This window comes from Thermobia domestica, chromosome 7 (assembly GCF_964235325.1).
Source record: "Thermobia domestica chromosome 7, izTheDome1.hap1.1, whole genome shotgun sequence".
Classification (NCBI taxonomy): Eukaryota; Metazoa; Arthropoda; class Insecta; order Zygentoma; family Lepismatidae; genus Thermobia; species Thermobia domestica.
In genome coordinates, this window is record NC_137460.1 from 254488276 (window position 1) to 254502384 (window position 14109).

Below are 14109 nucleotides of genomic sequence, written 5' to 3' on the forward strand. Positions count from 1 at the left end.
TTTTAACCTCCAAATTATTTAAAACCTAGAAGTAAATCATAATAAATGAAAATAAAGTAATTGGTCACATGGTTCTTATAATTTGGAAGATAAAGTAAAGAAATAGAAATAAATTCCTTCCCGGGAATTTATATACCAGGGAAAAAACCCGTGAATATTCCCATTTTTATTTTCCTTCCCCCGGGAATATTCCCACTCCCCATCATTATGTTCCACCCTCCCTGTTCACCAAATCTGCCCCCATGCGATTATTTCCTATTTCATAAACTCAAGTCTGCATTCGGAAGTTTGTACTTTGATGACACCACGTCATCAAGGGGGCTGCGACGATAGTTTTCAACAATATTCCGCAAAAAGAATTCGATCTATCCCGTGCACACACGGTCAGGGCGCAACGATGTATAGGTGCAAGAGGATCAGATTTTGAATGATGCAAGGTAAGAAATTTTCTGTGTGCACTTTTTTTCATTTCTATACCTCCAGTCTTGATTTCAAATTGCTGCATTGTGTATATATAGTAATGGGTTCAAATTTTTGGTAAGAATAGAGGATCTGACGAATTCCTTAATTTAGCGAGATTAAATTTGACATATAAACTCCATTTTATTTGAAATATTTTGATAATTCTACATTTCAAAGTGGAAAATGTGGAGTTTATTTTAATAGTCCAGTTTTCGACTATTAAAAAATTATATTCATAAATTGCACAGTATGAGGATTCGGTTAAATTAGATATACTTTATATGAAATTCTATACATAAAGTTTTAATTAAGAATAAAGGAATACAGGGCCATAACTTGTGGGGGCAAAAGGGCGATTATCCCCCAGGGAAGCTTCTCGCCATTCGAGGGGGCCAACTGTAATACAAAATTTTCTTACTCCATGTACAATATGAACATGAAATTATAAATGAAGCATCAAACAGATTCACTACATTACATAAACAAAACAGCATACAAAAGCTAAATAAAGCAAAAATGAGTCGTGGGCCCATTTCAGTAAAAAAAATGTTTACTATTAGGGGCCCTAGAAATAATATTTATTCGTATGGGTTTCAGATTTGTCAATATTGTCCAATTAATTAATTTGTCGTGCATGGAACTGCCCCAGAGCCGTGCGGGTGGGTCCACAGGCTCTGGGGGCCCACAAACAGTATGAGAAAGATGGAAAGGAGGGGCCTATTTTCGAATTTTGCGGGAGGGCCCGAAACAACTTCTCTACGGGGCCCAAATATTAATGCTTGTCCCCCCCAAAAAATCTATGTTACGGCGCTGAGGAAATACGTGTTGCACGTTTTCAAAAATTAGGTTTGGGGAAAATTCTCTAATATTTCAATTCTCATTCTTATGCTCAAAAATGTCCACTGTGACAAAATGAAATCTCTCAGTTTTACGTCCCACGTTATGCTGGTTAGGTTAAAGGAGATGGTGATGATGAGAAATGAATTAAATGGGGGAATGAAGGAAGTGGGAGGAAACGGAAGATTCGAAAAAATCCATGCACGTAGTGTTTGTCCACCACAAAACCCACTTGGCCCTAGCTGAGATCGAACCAGAAACCTCCCGAACCAGAGGTGAACGCTCTACCACTGAGTCACCACGGTCCCTAATATCCAGTGTGAATATGCGCATAAGTGAAAGGTGTGAAATTCGGTAGGCCTATACGATCTTTAGTTTTTCAAAAAAAAAAAAAAATCACTTTTCTTAATGCTTGCGAAAATGCCATCCTTTTAACTTCTTCCACATTCCTTGGGACGTTGAATGATTATGCCTGTGGTAATAGAACTCATTCACTGTTATCAGTATATTTTGTTTTTAATTGTGTCGCTTTCTTTTTAACATAAATTAAAAAGAAATCAGCGATAAATAGCTACTCCTTTCCCCTCATACTCCCCTGTTTCGTGGCCTGCGGGGTCAATTATTCTGTGCGAATAGTTGTGCAAATCCAAGGCCATGAGAGATGTTCAAATGAAAAGAGAGAAGAATTGCCTAACCGGCTGACAAAATAATGGGCCATCACTTCCTGTTGAGAGTTGTTCACTGTGTAATACATAACACTCCAAGATTACAGCTGGAAACAGAAACATTGAAGCCGACGCATAAGCCAGCTTCTTTCTTTCATTATTCCCAACAGAAGTACACACGCACGCGCTAACTAAAGGTAAGAGTTCTTTCTTATAGACTACATATGTGCATATTATACACTCAAAATATTCTAAAAGTATGCTTGGGATACATATCTTTGATCTAGATCAGTGATAGCCAAACCTTCGATCACGACCTACTAGTAGCTCCTGAGCACATTTTCGGTAGATGACATTAACGCTCCGGTTGGCTAACCTTGGAATGTAAGTTTATAGGCAATAAACAAATGTGATTTTAAAAAAAAAGTCGGTAGTTTTTTGGTTGGTAGCTCACAGTAGGATTTAAAAACGTTACAGTAGCTCATAAGCTTCATAAGTTTGGCGACCAGTGATCTAAATTTCGTTCAGGGAAATACTCAATAGGCTTTCTCTTTTAGAAGTGGCTTCCTTGGTTGCTTTCCTAGTTAAGTGTTCTTTCCCAGCATCGAAACCACGGCCATAGCCCTAATTTTTTTTTCGGCCCTTCTGAAACAGAATTAACAGGGAAATTTTAAATTGGCTCAAACCTAGATATCAAATATTTAACTAGTTCAACTGTGCGCATTTTGCTCATTTCTGCGTAAAATAATGTTATTCTTGCTACATGCACGAATATACACGTGTCTGTGTTCTAATGATAAACCTTCCCGTAGTCTCCAATACATCCCTGTTACAGAAATAGCTAAATAGTATCCTGGAATTGCTCATCATACTCCCCTTACTATTTATTCCTGATCCCTCGACGAAATCAGTCTGACTACAAACCTGATCGAAACTATATCAATCTTGGATGTAATGGTTAGTGTGAGTTTCGATCCACGTTAACTTCCACTGGGAATCGAACGTGGGAGATCCGAGTTCAAGTCCTGGATGAATAATTATATTAGATCCAAACGTAGAAGGCTTTCGAATGATAACTTACGCATGTAGCATGATTCGTAAACTCGAGAAATTTTCCCGAGACTTTCCAGAAAAGATCTTTCTTTCTTAATTTGGGAGCGTTTTGCCGGGTCGCCAGAATGAGGCACCTGCAAGAAATTCATAAAGAAAAAAAATCTGTATGTTGTAATATATGTTTTGCCACGTTTCATTAAAACTTCGAAACCACGGAAAATATTTTTTGTTACCAGTATGATTTTGAGAGACAGGGAGATTGAATGTGTGTATGTGTTTTCGTATGTAATCGGCAGGGGGAGAGAAACAGCACTGTGTAACTCAGTACTCCATCGATACTCATTAATAATCTCGACCACCATTTGATACATTGTTTAAAATTGATTACATCAAAACGCGTCAATTTAGCAAATTGTTAACCATATTTGCATTTGTGTATGAAATAACCCCATTCATGCATAGAGGTATATTATATACGGAATTCGAATACTTTATCGCTATGAGGCCAATAATATTATTTTCTGTATATGCATTGAATTCGACTTTCGCTCCTTCGTAGTGGAATATGTCCACTGCTGCAGAAAAAGCTTTACTTTTCTTAAGTGCAACCACAGCTGCCCGCAGCGTGGAATAAGCGAAGGCCAATTACCTTCTCGTAGATTTTTGAAAATAGTTCAGTTCTTCTAAATACATTTCAAAATAGATTTGCTTACTCACCCACTACAGAACGTAATATATTTATTATATTTAGTAAGGTCATGCAATGTGCGTCAGGTAATAATCAGTGGCGTATTTAGGATTTTGTTCCGGGGGCCATGTACAACACGGCGAAGCAGGGGGCACTTGCCCACCTGAGTTTGAGAATTAAATATATTTTAATTTAGGCATAAATTGAAGTTTTAATGGCAAGAATTGCAGACTGGTGAATCTTATGTTATATGATACACACAAAAATTAGCAGTGAATCTAACCTTTTATTCTATTCATAAAAGAGAGAGGTAGCATCCTCTTGGCCTACCTAATTTCCGGGGCTACTTATTCCACCCTCTTGATTTTGTTTAATTCAAACATTTACCTTTCTTTATAACTAAACGATGTACATATTCCTTTGCTATATTAACTAAAGTCCCGTTATGTTGATATCCGTGCAAAGTTGGTATGGTACACCTCTTTCGCTTATCAGCTCCTCTTAGTTTTGGTGTTACTGATGACAGCCGACTTGAGTCACAACTAACAACGGACGAAAGTATGATAGGAGAAACGAAAGAAAATAACAACTACGAAAAATAAACAGAAGAGTAGAATGGATGAAAGAAAGAAAGATAGAAAGGACACAATTCTTACATGGAATGAAATTTGACAAATACAGTATTATTTCTGGATAAAAAGCATAAGAAAATGGAATGTCAATGAAATTCTTAAAAATGGTGAGAAGGATTATTGTTGTACGTGGAATGCGAGAAACTAACAAATTTATTTCGAGGTGGGGCCTTAAGAACGATAACCCCCTAAATACACCAGTGAAAATAATTGTTTTACATGAACTAGGGGAGAGTGTCGTACCTTGAGCCACTTTTCAAAATAATTGTAATGACGTTGCTTCTAATATCATATGTGCACTTTTTTGAGGTCAATTAAATTTCCAATCTTTCTTAAATCTATTTACCTTGGAAATGATCAGAAATCATATCTTACAATTTTTTCATAGCAAAATATAAATTGCTCTGCGTAATGGATCACGGTGCAATTAGTGATGGGTAAATTCCCGGGAAGATATTTTTTGGGAATATTCCCTGGGAAGATTCCCAAAATGGGAATTTATCCGGGAATTTATGTACAATCAGAAAGAAAATTGCATTCTATTACTATATTATGATTTCAAAGTTGAATTAATTTTTATATCACAGCATATTATTACTGTTGTCCACAGAGGATTCTTTAAAATCTATATATTCTGAAGGGTTACTCTATGTTACTTTATTCACAGTTTTTTTATATTTAGAGAGGGGTCTAGGAAAATTCGGTGTAAGAAAATTCGGTGTAGGAAAATTCGGTGTAAGAAAACTCGGTGTAGGAAAATTCGGTGTACAGAAAATTCGGTGTACGCAAAACTCGGTGTGGGGAAATTTAGGTGTAAGGTAGATTCGGTGTAATACATATTGAATATTACCACTTACGATAATTTACGACACTTCATATTGTGAAAACGAAAACTATAAAATGTAACGCATAAAATGTTATTACCTATTTCTAAAAAAGCATATTATTATTATTATTATTATTATTATTATTATTATTATTATTATTATTATTATTATTATTATTATTATTATTATTATTATTATTATTATTATTGCCTTGAGTCCAATACCTCTTGCATGTCTTTTGCGGGGTATTACTATAAACTACTTTTCATCACACAATGAAGCTGACACTTTTTGTCAAAAATAAAACAATTACAACTATAAGTTCAGAGAATAGTTATATTAACAACTAAAAACACCTTTCCTATATAGTACATCATAGAACATATACAAGGTGATTCTTTTAAAACTCACGGATTTCATTTCGGTCTAGAATTTCTAACTGAAGACCGATTTTCATGCGGTTTGTGGCAAATGATCAAGGAACGTTGGGAGATTTATGGAACTATGTTTACTGGTTTATATTCATTTGGGGTAATATCGGCCACGCCTCTAGAAAAGCAGCAAATATTCGCCACTGTACCGAATTGGAATTAGATGAGGTGCGGTGTGGAGATTTGAGTTTCTTCGTTAGATGGCAACCTCGCGGCGGTCAATAAGAAACAGGAAACTGAGCCGTTGTATTGAGAATTATGCTGTGCTACTGTACCAATATCATCAGGACACAGTTACAATAATGTACTCTTTGGAGCAACGTGATTTTATCGTTAAAAATATTTTGGAGACAGGGATCTGTTGTTGCTAAGCAAAGGGCAACTTTGCCTCACGTTCTGCCCCAGACTGGAACATAATATGGTCGTTAGTGAATAAATTGCAGGAAACAGGATCCTTTGAGTAAGACAGGGAAGCATCGGATCCCGCTGGCGGAGGTTGTGGAAGATATCAGTTACCGACTCTTTAAGTCACCCATGAAATCTCTCTGTCTTTTGTAGCGAGAAACCGGCTATTCAACATGTGATTTATGTGTGTTACCACTAACACTTATTTTGTATTCTCACTAACCCTTAATTTGTATTCTTCAATTTCGTTTCAAATATCCAATATCTCATTCGAACTGTAACGTACAATGGCGAATATTTGCTGTTTTTCTTGCGGCCTGCTCGATATTACCCCGGATGAATTTAAACAGTAAACATAGTCCCATAAATTTCCCCTCCTCCCTTGATGATTTGCAACAAACCGCATGAAAACCGGACTTCAGTTAGAAATTCTAGAGCCAAATGAAATCCGTGAGTTTTGAAAGAATCACTCTGCATATACATACGTAAGATGCAAATATATATTGATCAAAAAAGTCTTAGTGGAAAAAGAAATATAAAGCAGGCTGGTTTTATCAGATAATATTTGTACAAATAGTTGACTTCTCCTCCAATCAGACACTTTAGTTTGTTTGCCTTAAGTTAAGGTAAACAAGCACTGCAACCCTATTGACTCCTTATTGACTTCTCCTCCAATCAGGCGTAGGTACTTTAGTTGAGGCATTTATTTTTACACCTTTGAGTAACATAAATAAACTGTCGTTTTTGAAAAATTTAGATTTAATTATTTATTTATAAAATAGACATAAATTCGTCAGAATATTTTTGAAAAATCTACAATTTTCAACTTTACCCGTTCTGTAAGCTACTTTTTTTTTCTTTTTGAAGTAGAAAATTCTAGGAGACATCCTCCAAAACAACATAAAAACTTAAGTTTTAAATTAAATGTCGATTGGTAGCGATGGTCGCTTCGCAAAATCACACGAACGGACATCAAAAAACAAATTTCTCGTCATGTAAGCTCCATGAAATGTTAAAATCCGTCGAAATCTAGAATTCAAATTATTTCACGATCACAATTTTTTAAAATTTGGTATAGTATACAGTAAAAGTACGTTCTACACAAAGTTTGAGCTTAAAACTAATACGCTCATTTATCCTCAGTTGAGTTTTTAATAAATCCTACGCTCTACTACAACGGATCTTTCTTTACACCTAACATTCCCCACACCGAGTTTTCCGTACACCGAATTTTCTGTACACCGAATTTTCCTACACCGAGTTTTCTTACACCGAATTTTCCTACACCGAAATTTCCTACACCGAATTTTCCTGCTCCCATTTAGAGAGTACGCATAAATGTATATTTATATACAACATATTTTATCAATTAAATATGTGTGAAAAAATTATATAGTAACAGTTTAAATTTATATGTAAGTGGATTTGCTCAACTTGACTCTATTACTGATATTATAAACACATTAAATTTATAAATGTTATAAACCAATTAGATTGGGTTAATGCTAGAAGATACATGTCTCACAAATTTATCAACATTTGCGCATATAGCTATATTTATGTTGACAAAATTTGCAAGATACTTACTTATCTTTATATTTTAGCACGTAACATTGCCATACACGACCTTTCATTCTACCTATTTTTCGAAATTCCATACGTTAATTCATATGTAAAAGAAGTCCGAGTACCTCTTCAGAAATTTGAGTCAGAGAGAAGAGACAGACCGACGTCTAGCATTGGGGGCCAGCTTCTGTACCTACTTTTCTTGCGATATTCTATTCCGATGCGGTTATTTTATGGTTTCATACGTTAAATTACGTTACCAACTTTAAATTCAGACAGCATTGCAGAGCGAGCGTTAGCGAATGAAGGCGGGTTAGAGCCCGCATGGCACGTTGTTTTCTATCTTCGTTACCAACAATTCACTTTCTGTTCTCACATAAATCACTTCCACTTACCTTTACGTTTTGTATAAATCCCCTACTGCCCTAAAAAAAAAAAAAAAAAAAAAAAAAAAGGTGTTCGATACTTTTTTTTAACTACTTGAGCATCACTATCAACTCATTTCTTCCGTAAATCATCCTACTTTTTGCTAGTTTTGGTCCCCAATACTAAACATTTACCTTATTTTCAGTGCAAATGGAAATGGAACTTAAAAAATTATATTATTAGTTATATAAACTACCGTCAAATAATTTTAAATTTTTTAACCTTCAAATTCTTTAAAACTTAGAAGTAAATCCATAATATATTAAAATAAAGTAATTAGTCATATGGTTCTTATAATATGGAAGATAAAGTAAATAAATGGAAATAAATTCCTTCCCGGGAATTTATAGGCCAGGGAAAAAACCCGGGAATATTCCCATTTTTAAATTCCTTCCCACCGGGAATATTCCCACTGCCCATCACTAGGTGCAATATGCTTATGTATCGTGGGGAGCCACCCTGTGCCTTGGGGCACACCTAATAAGAATGATGAAATGAAGAGAAAATAATGTATTTCTTTACTTGTCATTAAAACATTAATTACCCCATGGGGAATTGCCGCCACGCCCATGTCCGCCTCCGCAGCGAAAGGGTCACCTCGCGGAAAATATGCTACGAAAATAGCCGTGCCGGCACAACAATGTTGAAACAACTTTCCACAGGTCGATTTTGGGTCGGCAAAGGCGCGGCAAACCTATGACATTGGTTATAAAAAGACATCGTAAAGACAATGTTTCGACGCACAGTGTTAAATTTCAGCAATCTAGGTGGAAAAAATTCAATGTTAGTAAAAAAAAAAAAAAAAAAAAAAAAGCCTATTCGACTTTCCAGTGTTAAATATGATAGTTGTGACACTAAAATAAGCATTAGCAAGAGATTTGCAGTTTAATACAAAATAAAGAATGTAATATGCTAATTACACACGTATGTTGAAAATGGCGGTGGATTACACGTTTGTGGGGCCCTAAAGTAACTCGATCATAAAAGACTATTGTTAAGAAGAAAAGTATGAAATACAAATGCAACAGAAATACCTAACTGACGAAAGCAGGTACTTACAACATTATTCAGAATCATTGAAATCACTTCCATCATCTTATCTGTCTTCGGAATTGTATCCTTCCGAACACATAGTGGACACAGCATTACACACTATTCCATAAACCATGCAAAAACCAAAATTGGCTTTATGGTCACTTCCGAACAATTAAGAGTGATTTTAGTGTCGATCAATGTATCTGTTTGCTATTTGATGTTCTCAACTTTTGTGATAGCTAAGTTAGCCAATTCGTGTGCAAAAATAAATTTAATAGGGCGGCAGAATTTGCCAGTTGATCGCGTCAGAGTTGTTTGCACCACAAATTTGCAACGGAACCATAGAAATGCTAAACAGGCTTGCATCACTGAAATGTCCTTCAGAGAACTTCTGTTTACTCTCGAACGATCCGACCCTGGTCCGATCCGTCACATTCCCACTTGATGACAATGTGAAAAGCAGAAGTTGTTGATAGATGTAATTTCTTACCGAACTCTTCAGTTTGACACACGCGAGAAACCGTGTGATCGATTTGCTACTGCAGAGGTACTTCCGTCGAAATTTCCGTAGTGATAATGCCTTCTGGATAGCACAACTGATTCGAGTCCTTAACTCTATGATAGAGAAGGTATAATTTAGAAACCATCTTTCCGGCTTGCTCGCGAATTCGTCGATATTGAGGAATAGATAAATTAGTGTCCACCATTAAGGCAAATGCTTGTTCTGGTGTTAATTATGCTAGCTTTTCAAGCAAGGATATTCGAGCTTTCTTAATTGTTGTTCCTCTATTCGGAAATGCAGTGAAGATCTCTTTGGAAACAGCCGCAGAATCTCATTTGCCTTCTTTTCTCAATTGTACTGCAATAGCAGTACAATTAAGTTCTTCAGTAGATGACTGTAGAAGATCTTTTACTTTCATTGTTTTAGCCTTATGAATACAAACGTAAAAAGGTTTTCTTGGCTGATCAGGTCCTACCGTGGACGCTCGTGATGTGCTAGGAACATTGTGATCAATGTCATCAGATATAGTGACTGAAATAGTGCCATCAAAGCAATGGGAATTGCAAGGAAGAAAACGTTGTCTATGTCTTCCGCCCTTCTCCCATTTGCTTTTGATTTGCTGACATTTTTTTTAATGTAGTGCTTAGATAAATATTATCACGTTTAATATCCACTTTATTACTTATTTCTTGCAAGACATGACCAACCAAATTGTCAAACTGTCTCCTTTGCACTTTGAACCCATATTTCAAACAATTTCCCTCGGGAAATCTGAAATGTCATTTTGGAAGAAACAAACGAAAACAAAAAATTTCGCAAACATTCGCAAGATCTCTTTCTATACATAGAATCACAAGTGTCCTAGCTATAATATTAGCACAAACACACAGCTGGATTTGGATAAATTAAAAACTAACACCTTCGCAACATATCCCTTATGACTTATTACGTTGCACACAAAATGCACCTTTTTGACAGACTTCAACTGGCCGACAACTTTAACTTCTGTTCATCTAAACACACCACTAATTAAGTACCACACAACAACTGCTTCAGGCTTTAACACCCAACATACGAAGGGCACAGGTCAAGCAAACTCTTTGTTCTAATTAGACGCGGTGGCAGCTGTCTGAAGTGCAAACATGTTAGTGCATGTTTGGCATGCTCCTAGTACTTCATCTTGTGGGGATTCGGTGAACTAACATCGTTTTCATGAGCATTAGACATCCTAGGAACGAAACGTAGCTACTAGTTCGTTCGTTCATAGCTAGTCATAATGACTAGCACCCTTTTAGAGGGTTACGCCCTCTCTTAGGGATGTAGCTCCTACCAGCAGTTCTCGTTAAATAGATATTTTGAATTTTTTGCTGATTTTTTTTTTCAATTTTAGATTTTGGTCTGGAAATGTTTCTTCCACTTTTGTCGATCTTCAGCTTCCTCTTTTAACTCCCGATATTTTCTCCTATCTTTCAAATCATCGATCAGCTGTGTTCTTCTTCCTATTCCTCGCTCCCCTTCCACCTTTCCTTCTATGGCGGTGCGAAGAAGACAATTTCTTCGCAAGATGTATCCAATTCAATTGGCCTTTCTACGAAGGATGGTGCCTATAAGTTTCCTCTTCTCTCCTATCCATTTTAAAACATATTCGTTTGTTGCTCTCTCTGTCCATTTTATCTTCTCCATCTTCCTCCAACACCACATTTCGAAGTTCTCCAAATATTTCTTCTCTAACTTCCGTAATGTCCAAGTCTCTGATCCATACAGTCCAATGCTCCATATATAGCACTTGACGGACTACTTCTTAAGTTCAATATTGAGTCTGATAGTTAAGATTGATCTTTTCTTGTTGAATGCTTCTTTAGCTATGGCAATTCTTGACCTGATCTCTTTGGTGCAGTAAGTGTCACTCGTCAAAATATTTCCCAGGTACTTGAAATTGTGGACCTCCTCAAGTTCTCCTTTTTCTACTCTGATCCGTAAGGGCGTGTTTCCACGGAATATTCTCATGATTTTCGACTTTACGATGTTAATGTCTGTTCCATACAGTTTCCCAGTGTCAACTATTTTGTGAATCATCTCCTGTAGTCCTCCTTCGGTTTTAGCTATTATAACCGTATCATCTCTATACCTGATCTTGTTAATGATCTGCCATCCAATCTTGAAATCTCCAATTGCCAATAATGCTTCCTTCATTAAACTTTTACTGTAAATGTTGAGTAATTGGGGCGACAAGCTACATCCTTGTCTGACTCCCCTTCCAATCTCCACGCTATTGGTTTCTCCATTCAAGCGCAGCTTCACTCGTCCTATGTACAGGTTTTAAATAAGTCGTCGATCTCTCCAGTTGACTCCGATTTCTTTTTTTTCTTTTAGCGAAAAAAGAATAATCAGTATTGGAAGTCCTCATATGGGAACTTGAAAAATGAATCAAAACTTGAATTTTAGATTTTTCACTTAATTCCGACGAGAAATAAGTAAGAGCCATATATGACACACTTACAACTCACAAAAAATATGAGAGATGACACCAAAATCTCTTATTCATACATGTCAATATCTCACACAGCAGACAAAACAGTCATTTGGTGCCTTTGATAAATCACAAAAAAGCTAAAGTGAATAAAGGGTTGTGTCATATACGACACGGCATGCGGTAAGGGGTTAAATTGAAAAACATAAATTTCAAAATAAGTCTAAAGTTCTTACGATAAGGCTAAAAATAAGATTTACGTTAGTTTGAAGAAAATAAAAAGTGTACCTTAGTTCGAAGTGCAAAAGTCAAATACAAGTTTTTCATTCCCTATCTGCTACCCCAGCGCATAAATAGTGAGTCCAACGACCACACTTAATGCACCTACACCACTTTTTTCCACCCAAATAACCCTCTTCTAAACTGCAAAAAATCACGCATTCCTCCTCTGCACTATCATCACCTGTAGACACAAAAGAGAATTTTCAGTGGTAGAGCCTGTGGTGCATGGGGTACCCGGTTCGATCCCAGCTCGCGCCAAGTGAACTTTGTGGTGGATAAACACTGTGTGACTGAGTTTCCTCTGATTCTTCCGTTTCCTCCCACTTTCTTCATTCCACCATTTCATTCATTTCTCATCATCAACGTCTCCTTTAACCTAGTCAGCATAACCGTGGGGCGTAAATCTCAAAGATTTAACAAAAGAAATTTTAGATTCATCTTCACTCTCAGATGATGGTGATGATGACGATGATGATTCTATCTCCAGTTCCTTTTTTCTCTTCATCAGTCCTTACGTATTATGCTGTGTCTTATGACTAAAGCCCTCCTTACTTAATTTGCCAGACTTTATCTTGAAAATCTCTCCTAAATTTCTGGCCACTAGTTAGAGTTTTGATTTATTTATATATTTATTTACATTTTGCTCTTTTCTTGCAACTTTTCTTCTCTTTTTCCTCCTTTACAGCCTATTTATTTGGTGTGTCTGTTGCTATCATTGTCTTCCCTCTTCTTCTTGTAACTGTCTTTTCTATCCAAAGCCTTTGAAAACGGCTGAATTTATACAGCGATGACAGTTTTCCTGACTTTTCTCTTGTTGTCTTCATATGTGAGCCCGATTCAGTGTTGTAGTTTTGAACATTAGAATCCCAAGCAGCTGGTTAATCCAAATGTTTAGAACTGAAAGCTTTCTGCATAATTTTATTTTCATTCTCCGGCCTTTTCTGATGGCCGCATCTCTGTGATTTGATCTGTTACATATGAGCTCATGAAATCGTCGTCATTGGAAACGACCGTGTCTAGTGGATATATCCCTAAGTTATGAAATATGTTGATTGGTGCAAATGCCCTAGGAAGCGCTATCTCCAGTGTGTCTGCAACTGTATAGATATCAAATGCTTTCTTACAGTTGTACACTCACTCCTCAACAGCCTGATTGTAATAAGTCCAGTGGCTTCTAAAGGTTGTAACTTACGCGAAATGTGTGGTAGGAACATCATCACCACACTTGCAGCTGAAGCTTTATCTAGACATTCTGGAGAAAGATAGGTTTCATGATTGTCTAAAATTAACAAATTCTATTTTCCTTTGAACACATGACGAGGGCAAGAAAATGATCCAGAAGCTTCAGAGAGGTTCTGAATACACTGGCGGCTCCAATACTTTCTGAGTGATTCCCAAATAACATCCTGTCCTTCAAGTGTACCCGGGGGAAAATCAATATTGGTGAAATTGAAGTTCCAACTTCGTTGACAGCCGTAACCATAGGAAACAGGCTACCCCTTTCCTCTGGTGTCGCATTACCAACCTGCTTGACACCTTTAGGCGCAACTATTTTGGACTGTCCCTAGACAGTGATGTGCCCAGTTTCATCCAAGTTCCAGATTATCTCGGGAGGGATGGGACCAGATTTGTTGTGAACGTCTTTGATATTACAGAAAAAAACATTATGGTGATTAAAGCTGGTAGCCCGGGTTATGCTAATAGCTTCGGGTTTCTTATCGAAAGTTTTGTTGAATGTCTTTTGAGAAATGCACGCATCCATTCTTCTCCGTCTATTTGATTTTCTTCCCATGTTGCTGGATGTTTCTTCTCATTCGCTTTTGCACAT

At 36.6% G+C, this 14109-nt stretch overlaps 1 protein-coding gene across 1 annotated transcript in view; it reads left to right on the forward strand.

Moving 5' to 3' along the window:
* Positions 1-1955: 1955 nt before the first annotated feature.
* The window catches only part of LOC145690836 (carcinine transporter-like), a 109323-nt gene continuing 97169 nt past the window's right edge, over positions 1956-14109 (forward strand). Inside the window, exon 1 of the mRNA XM_081766174.1 lies at positions 1956-2161. The gene's annotated coding sequence lies outside the window, so the exon portion shown is untranslated. The remainder of the gene's footprint in view (positions 2162-14109) is intronic.